Consider the following 14,669-nt stretch of genomic DNA (forward strand, 5'->3'; position numbering starts at 1 on the left):
TTAAAAAATGACGTGTGACTCTGGCTGTAAGTATTTCTGACCCATGGTTGAGTGAACCCTCTCCAGAGACGCCTAAGCCAATTAGCTAACTGTTGTAATCACAGGCAGTCCTATTCCACAGGCTTCTCAGATTTGTATCTTCAGTCATAGGATGCATACTTCCAGAGGACATAGACACCAAAGCATTTATTTCCATTTTTATAGGGCATCTTACAATATAATTGATCATAAACCCATTTGAATTGGAAATTGAAAATATAACAAGAAAATTGCAAATACATTGGAACCCCGATATAACACAACCCACAATAACACAAATCCGCATATAATGTGATCATGTCTTGGCTCCCATTTTTTAACACACAGTTCCTTTTGCAACTGATCAATTTTTGGTTCAATTGTGTTTGTTCTATTGACCCCGCTATAACGTGACCCCACATTTAACGCAATGATATTTTATGGATCCCAATCACAGCGTTACATCGGGGTTCCCCTGTAACTCTAATCCAGAAGACGTTAGGGCAAAGGAGAAGAAACAGGACAAACACAGAAAATAACTAGGCATAGAATAATGCTAGGGTGGCTAATAATTCCATTCCACAGGTGGCAGTGAAGTCCGGTTCCGGTTTTACCCCACTACATGAAGGGACGTAATTATGTGTTGGTTTTTTTTCTTACGTTTTAGCTGGCAACCTGCAGAATTCATCTCTATTCATGCACTAGGGTAAAACCAGATTACTCTTTTTCATATGGCAATAATCAGTGGCCATCCAAAGCCAAGCTGATGTGCAGTAAACTTAATGATATGAAGAGTACTATTAGGGGCGATCAGGGAAGACAAAGCCAAATGCGGAGAGATTAAATGAATTCTTTGCTTCGGTCTTCACCGAGGAAGATTTGGGTGGGATACCGGTGCCGGAAATGGTATTCGAAGCTGACGAGTTGGAGAAACTTAATGAATTCTCTGTAAACCTGGAGGATGTAATGGGGCAGTTCTACAAACTGAAGAGTAGCAAATCTCCTGGACCGGATGGTATTCATCCCAGAGTACTGATAGAACTAAAAAATGAGCTTGCAAAAAATATGTAATTTATCCTTAAAATCAAGCGTGGTACCGGAAGATTGGAGGGTGGCCAATGTAACGCTGATTTTTAAAAAAGGTTCCAGACGAGATGCGGGAAATTATAGACCAGTGAGACCAGTGAGATCTGATGTCGGTGCTGGGCAAAATGGTAGAGACTATTACTAAGAACAAAATTACAGAGCACATACAAAAAAATGGGCTCATGAGACAAAGTCAACCTTTATTTAGTGAAGGGAAATCTTGCCTCACCAATCTACTACATTTCTTTGAAGGGGTGAACAAACAAGTGGATAAAGGGGAGCCGGTTGATATTGTGTATCTGGATTTTCAGAAGGCGTTTGTATCTGGATTTTCAGAAGGCGTTTGACAAAGTACCTCATGAAAGACTCCAGAGGAAATTGGAGAGTCATGGGATAGGAGGTAGTGTTCTATTGTGGATTAAAAACTGGTTAAAAGACAGAAAACAGAGAGTAGACTTAAATGGTCAGTATTCTCAATGGAGAAGGGTAGTTAGTGGGGTTCCACAGGGCTCTGTGCCGGGACAGCTGCTTTTTAACATATTTATAAATGACCTAGAGATGGGACTAACTAGTGAGGTAATTAAATTTGTTGATGACACAAAGTTATTCAAAGTCGTTAAATCGTGGGAGGATTGTGAAAAATTACAAGAGGACCTTACGAGACTGGGAGACTGGGTGTCTAAATGGCAGATGACGTTTAATGTGAGCAAGTGCAAAGTGATGCATGTGTGAAAGAGGAACCCGAATTATAGCTATGTCATGCATGGTTCCATGTTAGGAGTCACGGACCAAGAAAGGGATCTAGGTGTCGTCGTTGATGATACGTTGAAACTTTCTGCTCAGTGTGCTGCTGCGGCTAAGAAAGTAACATAGTAACATAGTAAATGATGGCAAAAAAAGACCTGCATGGTCCATCCAGTCTGCCCAACAAGATAAACTCATATGTGCTACTTTTTGTGTATACCCTACTTTGATTTGTATCTGTCCTCTTCAGGGCACAGACCGTATAAGTCTGCCCAGCACTATCCCCGCCTCCCGCCACCAGCTCTGCCACCCAATCTCGGCTAAGCTCCTTAGGATCCATTCCTTCTGAACAGGATTCCTTTATGTTTATCCCACGCGTGTTTGAATTCTGTTACCGTTTTCATTTCCACCACCTCCCGCGGGAGGGCATTCCAAGTTAGTTGCTGTTGAGACTTGGAAGGAGGAGGAAGTGCTGCCAGAGGCTCTGCAGACTTCCAGGGGGAAGGGAGTGAGGCCTAGCTCCTTCCCCAGAAATGAGGAAGGTCCCTGGGGAGCGGTCCTCAGGAAAGCCCCAGGCCAGGGGGTCTCCTGGGGCCAGGGACCAGAAGGCCAGGAGAAGTAGTTCCCTCTCTGGCAGGGCTCCAGAGAGGAGGGAAAGGAGCCCTGTGGATCGAAGAGTGCAGGCTTCCACAGGAGGAACCCAGACCGGTACCCCCCTCACAGTGGCATGCCATCTAGCAGGTGAGGGGGGGAGAGAGCTGGGGGAGGCCCCAGAGAACAGCAGATCGGAGGAGAGAGAGGAGAGAGCAGTGGTAATGGAGATCTGCCGGGAGGCCCTACCGGTGTCAGAGGAGGAGGCCAGTGACTCCTCAGAGGAGGAAGATTTCACAGACTATAGTCAGGATCCAGAGGACCCGACCAGTGGCCTGATTCAAATGGTGAGAAAGATAAAAAGCACAGAAAAAGAGGTGGTAGAGTTGGGGAAACGGGTTAAAATGGCAAAAGCCCTGTGCAAACTAGCCCCAGTGGAGCACCGCAAGACTTATACAAAGGAGGTAACCCGTTTGCTCAAGCTTCTTCAAAAGAAAGAACATTTGCTGGGGGCATTGAAAAAGGGCCCTGGGAACCCTCTGAGAGAAGTTTACATCAACAGAGAAAGAATGGCCTTGGGGGGAAAGGCCCTGACAACCTTCAAACAGTCACAACAGCAAACAGAGAAGGAGAGTAGGAGCTCAGACCTTGGACCCCAGAACACCCAGGGGCCAGAGGAGCTTCCTGGGCCCAGTACCTTGCTAGTCAGTCTCTGGCAGCTTCTGGAGCAAGCAGGACTGGAGGTGGGGCTGGAGAGGCATCCTCGTTAAAGGAACCTGAGGTTGGAAAAACTGAACAGGAAAAAAGTTTTAAAACCCAGACTTTTCATCTTGTAGAAACAGGGGCTGGAAGTTCAGGAGAGAGACTCTTTTCTACACCAGTGATGGTGGAAGCAGAACTGAAAAACTTACTTGAGCAAGAAGCAAGAGGTCAGCAGAGGCAGTTGCAGCCACAGGTTTTGTGCCCATTGCCTGCAGCAGGAGTTGAGAGCAGCAAACAAACACTGACTCCATTGCAGCTGGGGAGGCCCCGCCCATGCAGCACTGAGGGGCTGGAGGTCACGGCCAGGCAGGCTGCAGCACTGCCAAAGACTGAGAATGCTGAGGTTTTAGCAGAGGAAAACCTGGTGACAGAGAGTGCTGCAGCTGGACAAACAGCAGGTGAAAAGGAGGGGTTCTCAATGAAGAAAGCACAGGAGGATCAGGAGTGTTTGCAACAAACCGGCCTGGCAGCAGAGGCTCCAGCCAATCGGGCTGTGGGAGCAGGAAAGACTGCAGAACAGCTACAAATGCTGGCAGGTGAAATAGCTGCAGCGCCAGAAGATTCCCCATGTGTGAGAGGGCAGGCACTTCTGGAGTGGGGGAAGCCTCATCCGCTTGGCGAAACAGCGGGGCTGGAGGATCCGACGGAGCAGAACGTTGGAGGAAAAAGGGACCTGGTCCAGAGAGCAGGTTTTGGGCGGGAGGGAGGGGTACTTGCCTTGCCATGCGCACCAGAAGTAAACGTAACTGGTGGTACTAGGGATTCTGATTCCGGCCAGGCAGCGGGGTGGTTGGTTCTGGGGGGAGGGGTTGATTTGACGGGAGGGGGGCAGGGGCACCGGGAGGGGACCGGTTATATAGGGGAACCTGCTCTCAAAGTTCATACGGACCAAATCGATGGGGAGACAGGCAGGGTTTCTGTTGCAGGAGGCATTGAACTGATGGACACTGTGACTGCAGGGGATACGAGTGCTCGGGGGGTGAGGGGTGCAGGGGACCAAGGTTTGCTGGTTGAAGGGGTACAAGGCATGTTGGGGGGAGGGATAGGGAGGGAGGCTGAGAAACGGGGAAGGCTAGAGAAGGAGGATATGATGCATCAGGAGCGGGGGGGTCCCCGCGCTGGAGAAGGGGGGGACGGTGGGGGGGGGGGGGGGTCCGTCCTTTGCGGCGGTGGTTGGTGGAGGAGGCGGGCGCAGGGGAACTAGGGGGGTAGGGGGCAGCGAGGAAGGATGGGGAGGGGGGTGGGGGGGAGGCCAGGTTCCCAAAAGGAGGAATGTGGTACAATTGAAATGGGTGGGGGAGGGGGGGATGCCAAGCAGGGATGCAGTCCTGAGATTGGTCCTTGGTCTAGGATTCCTCCCAGAGGACCTCTATGCCTGTATTCATCCGGTGAATATACCAGAATACGATATCAGCTTTCTAACCCAGCGAGGCATGGAGGTCTTCTGGGAGAGATACGAAGGGGTACGGGGGAGAGGGGACTGGAAGAACTACCGGGCCGTACCGATTAGCAGACCCGACCTGGTGCAGATAACCCTTCTGGTTCGAAATGAGTCTCTATCAGGGGCGGACCTGGCCTTCTGGCTACAACGGTACGCAGAATTGCGTACCCCCTTGTCCAAACTCCCGGACCCCAGTAGGGTGTGGGCTGGAGGTTGGGGTGCGCAGGTTAGGCTGAGGCAGGCAGGGCATGTCACCCAGCACATTCCCTCCTCGGCGTTCATCGGCAGGGATCGGATTCTCTGCTTTTATAAGGGGCAGCCACGGCAGTGTCACAAGTGCGGGTCGTTTAGACATTTTAGTATGTCATGCCCGGTTGTGCAGTGTGGAAAGTGCGGGTCTAAGGAGCATCCCACGGAGTCCTGTATGTCTATTCGGTGCAACCTGTGTGGGGGTCTGGGGCATGCATTTCGAGCCTGCCCTTGGGCCTCCCATAATGGGGGTGAGGAGGAGATAGATAGGGATGGTTCAGGTCAGGGGGAGGGGGCAGGGGAAGCAGACCATGATCAGGTTCCCGGGGCGGGGGGGAAAGGGTCCAGGGAAGGACAGGGACAGGTAGAGGGGGGGGGCTTGGGGGAGGGTCGGAAGCGGCAGGAAGGGGAGGATGAGGGCTGGACGCGGGTGTCCAAGAAACAGCGAAGAGGAAAGGGGGGAAGGGGGGTGGGAATGGGGATAGAAGTAGGGAATAGATTCAGGGGTTTGGAAGAGGAGGGAGGGGTTGAGGAACTGGCTGGTGAGGAGGTAGAGGATGGGGGTAGCCGGCAGGACGGGTTGGGAGGTAGGGGAGAAGGAGTGAGGGGAACAGCGGGTAAGAGGAAAGAGAAACGGGGGGGGGAGGGTTTTGAGGGACAAAGAGGGGGGAAGGGTAGGGGGGGAGGTGGGTGGATCGGGGGAGGTGACAGCTGATGCAGGGAGGGCGGGAGAGGAAAGGAAGGTAAGAAAGGATGTAGTAATGCAGGCCCGTGAGGGGAGGGAGGAAGGGTCGGAGGCGGGATTGATGGGAAGGGTGGAAGAAGAGGAGGTAGTAGGGGTGGAAGAGGGAGGAGAGGAGGGGGGCAGGTCGGTTGATGATCCCCAGGGAGGGAGGGAGGTGGGTGAAGACAAAAAGAAGATAGGGAGGAAGAAAGCAAGGGTGGGGGAAGGGATGTTTAAGCTAGGGGTCCGGGATTGGGCGGAGGAGGAAGAAGAGGGTGGAGGGGAAGGGACCATGGATGATGGTGTGGAGAGAAGGGAAGGCAGCCAGGAAGGCGGGGGGTGTGGTAGCGAGGACTGATGGCGGGACTGCTATTGGTGTTCGCCACACTTAATGTGGCTAGTGTCGCCTCCCAGAGGGCAAGAAGCTTGGCATTTGATGGCCTCTCTGCTGTGGAGGCGGACTGTTTCCTCCTCCAGGAGACCCGGTTGCAGACGCTGGAGGACATCCGGCGGGCAAAGAGGGCCTGGAGATGGGGACCCTCTATCTGGGGTCTGGCCGGGGAGAGGTATGGGGGGATAGGCATCCTCTTTAAAACCAATAAAGTAGAGATTCAGAGGGTGGTGGAGCTGGGTATTGGTAGGTGTTTGGTGTTGGACGTAATATTGCGGGGGGTGGCCTTGCGGGTGATTAATGTGTATGGACCGCAAAGCAAACAGGGAAGGTCTGCATTGTTCAACAAAATTAAGCCTTACCTATACACTTCAAGGCAGTTGGTGTGGGGAGGAGACTTCAACACTATCTTACGGAAAGAGGATAGGGGGGGGCGGGCACCACAAGTACGTTATGATGGGGTTCGACTAGCGGGGATTAAGAAAGGAGCAGGGCTGGTGGATGTACATATTGCACTTGGTGGTGGGAATCAGGGTTTCACCTTTTCACGGGACACCTGTAGGAGCAGAATTGACCGGTTTATAGTTCGGGAAGGGGCATGTAGGCAGGCACCTAGGGTGGTGGAAGTAGATTTCTCTGACCACAGGATGGTGATGATAGAGTTGGGGGGAGGGGGGGGCGTGCAAGCTAGGGAAAGGGTTGTGGAGATTGAATCTCAAATGGTTGAAGGAGGGGGTGTTGCACCAGGAGTACCTGGAATTCCTAGCAGACCAGGTGTCCATTCAGGGTGTCTTCCCTTCCCTCAGGGACTGGTGGGAAGTACTGAAACACCGCACCAGAGGGTTCTTTCTCCGTCAGGCAAGGCGGGAGGGAAGGGAGGCCACCCGGTTGGGGATCGCCCTGAGAAAGCGACGGGATAATCTAATTTCCCGGGGGGGGAGGAGGGAGGATATTGAGGTACTGCAGCAGGAGGTTGAAAGAGTACAGTACAACCGCTACTCTTCCCTCGTCTACGAGCGGGACTTCGGGAAGCTGCTTGGTCCGGACCCGTATGACTGCTGCAAGGAACGAAGGGAGAGGAGGGTGGTGGTGGGGTTTAGGGATGAGGGGGGGTGCTCCAAGAATCCAGGGAAGGTATTTTGCGGGTGGTGGGGACGCATTTTGGGCGGGTTTTCTCGGACCTACAGTTGGGGACAGAGGCCATGGGAAGATATATTGAGGGGACCCCGGGGGTGGGTAACTGGGGGCCCCATCTTCAGGTCTTAACGCAGCCGTGGACGCTGGGTGAGGTGGAGGAGGCCATTGGGGCCTTGCGGCGCAGAACAGCGCCGGGGCCGGATGGACTTCCGGCGGAGTTTTACCAACGGTTCAGGGACCAGCTGGCGCCGCTCTTGCTGGAACTCTGGGAGGAGGCGCGAACAGGAGGATCCTTGCCGGAGTCTATGGGAGGATCAGCATTGGTCCTCCTTAGCAAAGGCAAGGACCCTCAAGACGTGGCGAACTGGCGACCAATAGCACTATTGAACAGCGACCGGAAGATCTTCGCCCACATGCTTCATGCTCGCATGAGGAAGGTCTCCGGTGAAGTGCTAGCAGTCCCGCAGAGGTGTGGGGTCCCAGGAAGGGGGGTGCTGGAGGCAGTAGCCTGGGTGAGGGAGGGCTTGGAACATAGCCGGGTGGGAGATGGTAGGTTGGTCGTGGCCTTGGACCAGGACAAGGCTTTCGACCGAGTGCAGTGGGAGTTCTTGTGGAAGGTCCTGGATCACTATGGTTTCCCGGGGGAGTGGATCGCACAACTGCAACTGTTGTATGCTGGGGCGCGATTTTTTCCCCTGGTGAATGGATGGAGGGGGGCGGAGGTGGGGGTCACGGCAGGGGTACGGCAGGGGTGCCCATTGAGCCCCCTGCTGTACGCTTTTGCCATAGATCCCCTGGTGCGGAGGCTAGGAGGAGGGGGGGAGGGAGGGCTCAGAGGGGTAGAGGTTGGCAAAGGGAACGTATTGAGAGTCATCGCTTATGCAGACGATGTCACCGTTTGGGTGGCAGACCAGAGGGAGGGGAGGATGCTGCGGGAGACCCTTGAAGAATATTCCAAGGCATCGGGGTCACGGGTAAACCTGGGTAAGTGTACTAGCTTGTGGGTGGGTCCAGAGGAACGGCGATTTAACCTAGGGGGCGGGTTTCCTGCAGGGATTGAAAGAATGCGGGTGTTGGGAGTGTATTTTGGGGGGGGGGGGGGATTACGGGCGGGAGAGTTGGGAGCAAAAGATATCAGAGGCAAGGGAAAAGGTGGATCGTTGGAAGGGGTGGCGGATGTCCATGGCAGACAGGGTCCGGTTGTTGAAGACCCAGATAGTCCCCATGTTTCTCTTCTTGAGTTACATCTGCCTTTTGCCGGAATGCTGTTTCACTTCATTGTACAGCGTGTTTTTTCAACTTTTGTGGGGCAACAGGATGAACCCGGTAAAACGCAATATTACTTACCGGTCGCGGGAGGAAGGGGGGGTGGGGATGGTAAACCCTGTCTTGCTATTCTCCTCCCTGTTCATCCAGTTTAACCTTGGGCGGGGGGGAGGGCCGGAGGCCCCAGGGTGGGCACAAAGTGTTGTGCAGTGGTGGGAGGGATTTTGGGGCCCTTGGTGGGGAGGGGGGAAGGTGGGGAGGTTGCGGAAGGGTTTCCCAGAGGGGGTAGGCTACTACAAATCCTTAGTAAAGCTGGTCCGGTTGTGGGACATTACATGGGAGGAAATAAGGGCGGGGCAGAGGGAGAGCTGGGTGGAGCGGGTTCGCTCCCAGCATTTCTCATCTCCCCTGACTCTTAGGGATGCTCCAGGGCCCGTGCTGAGGCAGGGCCTGGGCTTTATTTCATCTAGACGACTCCCGAACAAGTACAGGGACATTGCCTGGCTGTCCCTTCACGGTAAATTATATGTTAGGGCAAATATGCACCGAAGCATGCAGGACCGAAACTGCCCGAGGGGGGAGTGTGCTGGTCAGCTGGAGACGATGGACCACTTCCTTATGGAGTGTCCATTCTCCAGAGCAGTTTGTGGAAGAGTGGCCGCCTTGTTGGCCATCCCCAGCTTCACGTCCTACACCTATGCAGACTGGGTGTACGGGAGGCAGCAGGGGACGGGGCGGCTGGAGCCAGGTACCGCCTTCCTCATATCAGTTATTATCAGGTACTGCCTGTGGGTGGCCCGATGCGGGGTGTCTATGCGCCAGGAGTGCAGGTCGGCTGAGCAGGTTTCCTGGGACGTTGTCCGAGCCGTCCAGGAATTGGCACGCTGGGAAAAGGTGGAGGGGGGGGGGGTACTTAATTTTGGGGTTTGGTGGAAGCATGTACGCTTGAAGTTGATTTGAATGTATGGTGTGGGGGGGATTTGGGGGGGGGGGGGGGACGGGTTTTATCGGGTTTGTATTTTTTGTATAAAAGTGTAGTGGGGCTGGTTTTACAACGGCATGATGTAATGTCTTGAATATTGGTTTTTTCCGTTTTATTTAATAAAGGAATTCTCCAAGCATCCACTACTCTCTCCGTGAAAAAGTACTTCCTGACATTTTTCTTGAGTCTGCCCCCCTTCAATCTCATTTCATGTCCTCTCGTTCTACCGCCTTCGTACCTCCGGAAAAGGTTCGTTTGCGGATTAATACTTTTCAAATATTTGAACGTCTGTATCATATCACCCCTGTTTCTCCTTTCTACCAGAGTATACATGTTCAAGTCATCAAGTCTCTCCTCATACGTCTTGTAACGCAAATCCCTTACCATTCTCGTAGCTTTTCTTTGCACTGCTTCAATTCTTTTTACATCCTTCACAAGGTATGGCCTCCAAAACTGAACACAATACTGTAGGTGGGGCCTCACCAACGACTTATACAGGGGCATCAACACCTCCTTTCTTCTGCTGGTTACACCTCTCTCTATACAGCCTAACAACCTTCTAGCTACGGCCACCGCCTTGTCACACTGTTTCGTCGCCTTCAGATCCTCAGATACTATCACCCCAAGATCCCTCTCCCCGTCCGTACCTATCAGATTCTCCCCGCCTAACACATACATCTCCCGAGGATTTCTATTCCCTAAGTGCATCACTTTGCATTTCTTCGCACTGAATTTTATTTGCCAAACCTTAGACCATTCTTCTAGCTTCCTCAGATCCTTTTTCATGTTTTCCACTCCCTCCTGGGTGTCCACTCTGTTACAGATCTTAGTATCATCCGCAAATAGGCAAACTTTACCTTCTAACCCTTCGGCAATGTCACTCACAAATATATTGAACAGAATCGGCCCCAGCACTGATCCCTGAGGCACACCACTACTCACCTTTCCCTCCTCCGAGCAAATTCCATTCACCACCACCCTCTGGCTTCTGTCCGTCAACCAGTTCCTAATCCAGTTCACCACTTCGGGTCCTATCTTCAGCCCATCCAGTTTATTTAAGAGCCTCCTGTGGGGAACCGTGTCAAAAGCTTTGCTGAAATCTAAGTAGATTACGTCCATAGCTCATCCCTGATTCAATTCTCCTGTCACTCAATCAAAGAACTCAATGAGATTCGTTTGGCACGATTTCCCTTTGGTAAAATAGCAAAATAGAATGTTAGGTATTATTAGGAAAAGAATGGAAAACAAAATAGAGGATGTTATAATGCCTTTGTATCGCTCCATGGTGCGACCGCACCTCGAATATTGTGTCCAATTCTGGTCGCCGCATCTCAAAAAAGATATAGTGGAATTAGAAAAGATGCAGAGAAGGGCGACGAAAATGATAAAGGGGATGGGACGACTTCCCTATGAGGAAAAGCTAAAGCGGCTAGGGCTCTTCAGCTTGGAGAAAAGGCGGCTGAGGGGAGATATGATAGAGGTCTATAAAATAATGAGTGGAGTTGAACGGGTAGCTGTGAAGCGTCTGTTCACGCTTTCCAAAAATACTAGGACTAAGGGGCATGCGATGAAGCTACAATGTAGTAAATTTAAAACGAATCGGAGAAAACATTTCTTCACTCAATGTGTAATTAAAGTCTGGAATTTGTTGCCAGAAAATGTGGTAAAGGCGGTTAGCTTAGCGGAGTTTAAAAAAGGTTTGGGCGGCTTCCTAAAGGTAGGTTTCTTACGTCAGATGGGGGCGGGGCCAGGTCAGGGAAGACGAAGGAGAGAGACGTCCTGAAGACTGCAGCGATCTGGTCTTCTTGCCCGTGCAGCGCCTTCATACAGAGGTGAGAGGTGCTGCACGGGCCCGGTAATGCGGGGGGGGGGGCCCGGAGGAGGGGGGAGCGGCGGCGACAATCTCAGGGGGGCTGGCGGGGGCGGGCCACGGGGCGGAAGATGGCGGGAGGCGGAGCTGTGTAGGGAAAGAAAGAGTTGAGAGACAGGAAGGGAGGGGGGCTGAAGCTTTGATTTTTGTTTTCTTTTATTTAATGCTGGCGGAGGAAGTGGGGAGCAGCAGCGGCGACCACGGGCGGGGCAGGGCAAGGCCGTCCATACAGGACGCTCCTGACTAGCGCCTTTGCCCCCTTTTTTACGGTTGTGGCATGCGCAGAGCAGCCAGCATAACGCTTGGCTGCTCTGCGCATGCTTTAGGGGCCGATTACTGACGGGGATTCCACCAGATTGATGCATTGTACTTTCAAATACCGCACCGAACATGTGCGACTTGTTTTTTTGCTGCATTGTTCGTTTTTTTAAATTCGGTAAAGAGTAGTTACTCACCTGTAACAGGTGTTCTCCGAAGACAGCAGGCAATATATTCTCACTGATGGGTGACGTCACGTCGGCCCGGAGGACTTTCCAGCAAAGTCCATGACAAAACTAAAAATGTCCCCCGTCGCGCGGGCGGATGCAGTGCGCATGCGCGCGTCCACTTTCCCGCCCGCCGCGCGGGCACATTCCTCAGTTAATTACAAGAATTAGAGGAATACAACTCCAAAGGGGAGGTGGGAGGGTTGTGAGAATATATTGCCTGCTGTCTTCGGAGAACACCTGTTACAGGTGAGTAACTACTCTTTCTCCAAAGACAAGCAGGCCAATATTCTCACTGATGGGGTATCCCTAGCCCCCAGGCTCACTCAACACAACAAAGAATGGTCAATTGGGTCCCGCAACGGCGAGGACAAAAACAAAATTGACCTGAAACCAAATTCAACTAACTGAGAGTGCAGCCTGGAACAGAATAAAATGGGCCTAGGGGGGTGGAGTTGGATTCTAAACCCCAAACAGACTCTGCAGCACCGACTGCCCAAACCGACTGTCGCGTCGGCTATGCTGCTGAAGGCAGTAATGTGATGTGAATGTGTGGATCGAAGCCCACGTCGCAGCTTTGCAAATCTCTTCTATGGTGGCTGACTTTAGATGAGCCAGTGACGCCGCCATGGCTCTAACATTATGAGCCGTGACATGACCGTCCAAAGTCAGCCCAGCTTGGGCGTAAGAGAAGGAAATGCAATCTGCTAGCCAATTAGAGATGGTGCGTTTTCCGACAGCAACTCCCCTCTTGTTGGGATTAAAAGAAACAAACAGATGGGCGGACTTTCTGAAGGGGCGCGTCCGCTCCACGTAACAGGCCAGTGCTCTTTTACAGTCCAAAGTGTGCAACTTGCTTTCGCCCGGGCTCATGTGAGGGGGGGGGGGAAAAATGTTGGCAAGACAATTGACTGGTTCAGATGGAACTCCGACACCACCTTCGGTAGAAACTTTGGTGCGTGCGGAGGACTACTCTGTCATGATGAAAGACAAGGAATGGTGCATGAACTACCAGGGCTTGAAGCTCACTGACCCTACGAGCTGAAGTAACAGCCACCAAGAAAATGACCTTCAAGGTCAAGTACTTCAGATGACAGGAATCCAGTGGCTCAAAGGGAGTTGTCATCAGCTGGGTGAGAACGACATTGAGATCCCATGGCACTGGAGGAGGTTTGATAGGGGGCTTTGACAAAAACAAACCTCTCATGAAACGCATGACTAAAGGCTGTCCAGAAATCGGCAAGCCATCAACATGTGAATGATAAGCACTGATTGCGCTAAGATGAACCTTGACCGAGTTAGTCTTAAGACCAGACTCGGATAAGTGCAGAAGGTACTCAAGCAAGGTCTGTGCAGGACAAGAGAAAGGATCTAGACCGTTGCTGTCACACCAGACGGCAAACCTCCTCCATTTAAAAGAGTAACACTTATGGGTGGAATCTTTCCTGGAAGCAAACAGAACTCTGGAGACACCCTCAGAGAGACCAAAGGAGGCAACCTCTATGCTCGCAACATCCAGGCCGTGAGAGCTAGAGACCGGAGGTTGGGATGCAGAAGCGCCCCCTCGTTCTGAGTAATGAGGGTCGGAAAACAGTCCAATCTCCATGGCTCTTCTGACGAAAGTTCCAGAAGAAGGGGAAACCATATCTGGCGGGGCCAAAAGGCGCTATCAGAATCATGGTTCCGTGGTCCTGCTTGAGTTTCAGGAGAGTCTTCCCCACTAAAGGGATGGGAGGATAAGCATACAGGAGTCCTGTCCCCCAAAAAAGGAGGAAGGCATCCGACGCTAGTCTGCCGTGGGCCTGGAGTCTGGAACAGAATTGAGGAACCTTGTGAGTGTCCTGGGAAGCAAAAAGATCTATCGATGGAGTTCCCCAAACTCGAAAGATCTTTTTGGCAATAGTCATGTTCAAGGACCACTCGTGAGGCCGCATAACTCTGCTCAGCCTGTCGGCCAGACCGTTGTTTACACCGGCTAGATAAGTGGCTTGGAGAAACATTCCGTTTTGATAGGCCCATAGCCACATCTGCACGGCCTCCTGGCACAGAGGACGAGATCCGGTCCCACCTTGCTTGTTGGTATAATACATTGCCACTTGATTGTCTGTCTGAATGAGAACAATTTTGTTGGCTAGCCGATCTCTGAAGGCCCTCAGAGCGTTCCAGATCGCTCGCAATTCCAGGAGATTGATCTGGAGATGCTTCTCCTGAAGAGACCAAGCTCCTTGAGTGTGAAGCCCATCTACATGCGCTCCCCACCCGAGGAGGGATGCATCCGTCGTCAGCACTTTTTGAGGCTGAGGAATTTGGAATGGGCGCCCCAAGACCAGATTGGATCGAATGGTCCACCAAGTGAGGGAATTGCGAAAATTGGTGGACAGCCGGACAACATCCTCTAGATTCCCTGTGGCCTGAAACCACTGAGAAGCTAGGGTCCATTGAGCCGATCTCATGTGTAGACGTGCCATGGGTGTCACATGAACTGTGGAGGCCATGTGGCCAAGCAATCTCAACATCTGCCGAGCTGTGATCTGCTGAGATGCTTGTACTTTGGAAACCAGAGACAGAAGTCTGTCTGCTCTGGGTCCTGGGAGATAAGCACAAGCTGTCTGTGTGCACAACAGAGCTCCTATGAATTCCAATTGTTGAACTGGGACGAGATGGGACTTGGGGTAATTGATGACAAAGCCCAGCATCTCTAGCACCTGAATAGTCATCCGCATGGACTGCAAAGTTTCTTGCGGGGAGGTGTTCTTCACCAGCCAATCGTCCAGATAAGGGAACACATGCACTCCCAGTCTGCGTAGCGACGCTGCCACAACTGCCAGGCACTTTGTAAAAACCCTGGGTGCAGACGCCAAGCCAAAAGGCAAAACACAGTACTGAAAGTGCTGTGATCCCAGCCGAAATCGAAGATACTTCC

Source organism: Microcaecilia unicolor, chromosome 6 (genome assembly GCF_901765095.1).
Source record: "Microcaecilia unicolor chromosome 6, aMicUni1.1, whole genome shotgun sequence".
Taxonomy (NCBI): domain Eukaryota; kingdom Metazoa; phylum Chordata; class Amphibia; order Gymnophiona; family Siphonopidae; genus Microcaecilia; species Microcaecilia unicolor.